Here is a 4,812-nt window from a genome sequence, read left to right as displayed (position 1 = left end):
GAGGGAGCTGTGTGAGCAGGGCAGGATGTGAGTAAAGAAGAAAGAGATGATGAAGAGAAATGTCCTGATTGAAGAAATTAAGAGGCATGACGTTCTGACTGACGAGCTGGACCCACACACTCTTTCCATCCTGATTTCAGACTGGGTGCTGACCTGCACCCCATGGCTGCCTACTCCCTTGTTCCCCAGGAGGACCTGAGGAAGGATGGCTGGGCTAGGGCAAGGTTAGCCACAGGAAGAACTGAACTGCCGTCTTAAGACCCCCCCTGTCATTGGTAGGAGAAGGAGGGTGAAGGTAAGATGCCTGGTGCTGAGCCAGCGGGATGCATGCCAAGAAAGAGGAGATTCCGCACGAGAAAGAAGCCTCAACATCACCCTGCCCAGACATCCTAGAACCCGTGCTTTCCCGCCACCACCATCCCAGTGTGCTTCCAACTAGCTGTTGTTTCTACAGTGCCTTGTTGGGTTCTTTGATTTCTGGAATATCTTATTTATTCCGGACAGAGCTCCCAAGAGGGGGTCCATCTGGCAGATGTCTGCCTGGTTGGTTAAACCAGTTCTGCTTTGCCTGAAGTGGTTTCCAACTTCATAGATGACATAAACATACCTGTGCTGATGGAAGGAATATACATGAAGGACAGGTTGGCGTTGAGAGTGAAACTCTTGGCCTCAAAAACAGTCAGAATTGTTTCTAAGACTCCCTGACCCCTGAGAGTGTCCATCGTGCCCACTGGGGACTGAGTGTTGGCCACCTTTCCTTTGTTTTCACTAAGCCTTGCGACAGATAGGCAAGGCAGCTACCCTCCCCAACTACGCAGATGTGAAACTGAGGTTTAAAGATGTGACGTAACTTCCTAAGAGCAAATTACTAAATAAAATGTAGAGCCGGGAAGCAAGTGGTATTTGAAATCACGTAAGTGCGACACCAAGACCACAGGCTTTCTACTCAATTACACTTCTCTTCATCGGGGAGAAAAAATAAAAGGGCAGGTAACCCCTACCCCGAGGGCAGTTCTGACTACCCTTCCTTCCTTCCTCTTTCCCCACCTGTTCAAATACATCATGCAGATAGCCAGGCTGCCTTACTAGGGGGAGTCTCCTGCTTAATCATCTCCCTACCCCCTTGATCACACTCAGAAATAGGAAGACACCAGTAGGTACCTCTCCAGTCCAGTGGTTCTAAAACTTTAGCTGCATCAGAATCACTTGAAGAGCAGGTTACAACATAAATGTCTGGCTCTACCCCCAGATGTTGCTTTTCTTTTGCAAGGTCGCCCCATAAGTTCTTTCACACTGGAATCCAGATTTCTCCTTTAAAATCTACAAGAATCAAAGTTTTCCATGTCACACATTTGTCAAACCAAACAACTTTAATGTCTATCGCCGAAAAAATAATTACTCAATAAAATGTAGTGCGTTCACATATTAGAAAACTATAAAACAATAAAAATGAATAAACTGCAGCTGCCAATCACTATAGGGGAAGTTTACATTTGAACTGAAAATAACAAGTCGCAAAAGAATGCCTATGGTATGATGCCATTATATCAAAAAATGAGCAAGATGTTATTTAGGAATATATGCATAAATGGTAAAAACTATATTTTTAAAAGGAACTCAGAATAATAGTTACCTCTGAGGAGAAATTAAAGAACTAAATTGGGAAAAGCATTCTAGAAGCCTCATAATATTGGTAAGGTTCTCTTTCTAAGTAGATGATTGTTTGTGGATATTGGTTTTATCATTATGTGTCACAACTTACATATGTATTACATATATTCTTCTACATATGTATCCAATTTGAATTAAAAAAACCCATAATTTTTAATTTACTAGTATTATAAGAATTAAAATGTAAGATATTCAAATAATATAAACCAAAATGTTAAATTTATTTTGGAAGATGGGAGGAGAGAGAATTATGAGAAACTTTTGTTTTCCACATTCTACAATTTTCTGTATCTTTTTAGTTCTTCATGATGTTTATATTTGAAAAAATAATAAGGATCAAAGAAAGGAAATAAAGTCATGCAATTCAAAATAAAAATTATGTATGGTTTTCACAAATCCCGTGAGAGGATGTTCTGGGCAAGGCAATCCACTGGGATCTGACTCATGCTAATGCTGGTTCTCTCTGTGTTGCAGGCTTGGACCAACGATGCTTGCAATATACCAAGGAATCCTCACACTAGAGGTTGCCTGCAGCCACTCCCGATGGAGCTGCCTCCTGCTCTGGCTGGTCAAACGGAACCAAGTCCGTCTTCCTGAGAGGTTTGGTCCCCTTCAACCAGCTACAGCAGGGCTGGCCATGCCCAGTCCTTGGAGGAACAGAAGAGACCCGCCTGTGGCTGAAATTACATACTAACGCTTCCCTTAAGAAAACGACTCTGATTTTATCATATACTCTTATGTTCCCAGGAAGGGAGAAAAGAGGAGCCCTGGGTTCAAAAGTCTGCAATATTTTCACACTTGACACACAGAGTTCCGTGGCTTTACACCCACAACTAGATCCCCTCACATGCTCCTGACACACACAGTCCATAAAGATTTTGAGGAGGGAATTTTTGCCAGCTCTGGTCCAGCCAGGGTAAGAGTGAGACCTCAGAGACAGGACTTCTGCTCACAGGGGCTAACAGTCTAAGTTAAGAAACTGGATGTATGAATACGGCACAATTAAATGGAATTGCAAGTCAGAGCATGGCTAGTTCCGAACATAATACTTCTTACATAGCACACCATATACGCCTGGCACATTGTGTACCACTAAGGCTTTATTGACCCTTTCAGCCCAAGGTATCTATTCACTAAGCAATATACACGGGACTCAGTTTCCTGGTCTGTAGAAGGGTGATAACAATCATAGCACCTATCACATAGGATTGTGTGTGGAATGAAATGAGAACACGTGTAAAGGAGTTAAAAAGCTCTCCCTAATTCTTACCTCACCTGTCCTTCCAATTTCTCTTTCAAAATGGTGTATCTTTGACAGTGTATGCCCAAAACCAAGGAGTATGCCCCAAACTTAGCTAGTGCTCAATTCCAGAGGTACATGTGCTCACATGCTGGACTCTGACATAATGTGGTCTCATGATGCCCAGAGTCCACCAAGCCTACAGAGGGTGTGGCGCTCATCTGCACATGCCTTGGAATCAGGGAGACCTGGGTTTGAATCCTGCCCTTCTCATTTATTAGCTCTGATATGTCCTCTCCGACCTCAGTTCACATTATATAAACTTCAGTTTCCTCTTCTGTAAAATAACAACAATGATACTTATAGTTGATTTAGGAACTTAAAAAGATAATGCGTATAAAGAGCTAGCTATAATCCCTCAATAAATGGTAGCTGTTGTTTTTCTATTGTACATGGCCACAACTCAAGGCCAAATTTGTGTCCACAGACACCAGAAAGGTGGAAGACCAAATTAAAAAAAAAAAAAAACCACACACACACACAAAAAAAAAACCTAAAAATAAATAAAACCTCATTATAGGGTATTTTTATGCTCCAACTACAAATACTACAACCAAGCAGCATGCATTCATACTTGTATGTGTTACCAGTATGTAATAAGTTTTACTAAAAATAAATGTTTGAGTATCATTTTAAAGAAATATCCTGCCAAGAAAGCCTTCATTTGTGAGTGCTGCTGAAATGCTAGTCTGTAACCACATGTCCTCCTGAGCATGTGAAGGTCCACTGAACATGTGACCCAAGGTGTGGAGCTTAGATACAGGCACTGGAGCCTGACTGTGTGGGATCCCAGCTCCCCAGACTCCAACCAGCTGTGCCATTTGGGCAACTTGCTTGACCTCTTTGGGCCTGAGTTTCCTCAAATGTAGAATGAGGACATTAACAGGAGTATCTACCTCACAGGTCTTTCATGAGAATGAAATGAAAATACATGTAGAGGTCTAAAACTAGGACTGGGTACATATTAAGCTTGTAAAACTTTTTATCATTGACAATGGATCTGAGATGTTCTGGAAACTAAATTGGTGTTCAATAAAACCTATTTAATAAATGACCACCTTCTCTGTATTTTTATTCTAAACACAAACTATGGGACCAAATACTTCGGCCTATCTCCTTAAATACAGCACACCGGTGCAAACCGGCAGTCAGGGGCAGGGTGCTGTCAGGGGCCGGGGGCCGCCAGCTTCTCTCTGCCTCCCAGTTCCACCATGTGATGGATGAAGCTTCCCTGAGAGCTGGACGTGTGCCTCTGGAGTAGAGGCAGGGTGTCCTGAGGCACACCAACAGAGCTCCCAGGCAGGCACCGGGCTCAGCCACGTGAAAACCATTATGATGGTGTGGATGAAAAAGTAGCCACATACTAAACCTGACAAGCTCAGGGAGGCCTACATGGTGGCATTACAAACTCAAGGATCTAAAGTAACCACATAGGATGGTCTGAAATTAAGGCTTTCTAACAAGAGCGGTTCATGGCAGGTAGTCATGTCCTAGGCTGGTATTTTTTCCCTAATCAAGGTCAATCTTTACCTTAACTGAGCCAGTCGTCTTTTCCACCTAAAGTAACATACCTGATCATGTAATCTTTGGAATGTCAGAGTAATCTCCTTCTCCAAACCCCTCAGGGCACAACTTCCACAGAAGAGCAGGAGACCAGGAACCCCTCATTGTTCTTTTGTTCCCCCAATACCATCTCTAGGTGCTTGCTGTAAATGTTCATTGTGGACATCCTGTACCCACCAATGTAAATTAAGTATCTCTCCATTTTACTCTTTATCCAATCTCCCTAATCTATCACCAATAAATTTTATGTAAGTAACCCCCTTATATCTTCCTCTTTG

The 4,812-nt window shown here is 42.5% G+C and overlaps 1 long non-coding RNA gene across 1 annotated transcript in view; it reads left to right on the top strand.

Moving 5' to 3' along the window:
• LOC106724570 overlaps positions 1–4,025 on the top strand; it is a 13,534-nt gene extending 9,509 nt beyond the window's left edge. The window contains exon 2 of the long non-coding RNA XR_001360414.1: positions 2,146–4,025. This is a non-coding gene — a long non-coding RNA (uncharacterized LOC106724570). The remainder of the gene's footprint in view (positions 1–2,145) is intronic.
• The last annotated feature ends 787 nt before the right edge of the window (positions 4,026–4,812 follow it).

This window comes from Myotis brandtii, unplaced genomic scaffold (assembly GCF_000412655.1).
Source record: "Myotis brandtii unplaced genomic scaffold, ASM41265v1 scaffold893, whole genome shotgun sequence".
Lineage (NCBI taxonomy): Eukaryota > Metazoa > Chordata > Mammalia > Chiroptera > Vespertilionidae > Myotis > Myotis brandtii.
The sequence above is the reverse complement of the archived record's forward strand: the minus strand, read 5'-3'. Positions and strand labels throughout refer to the sequence as shown.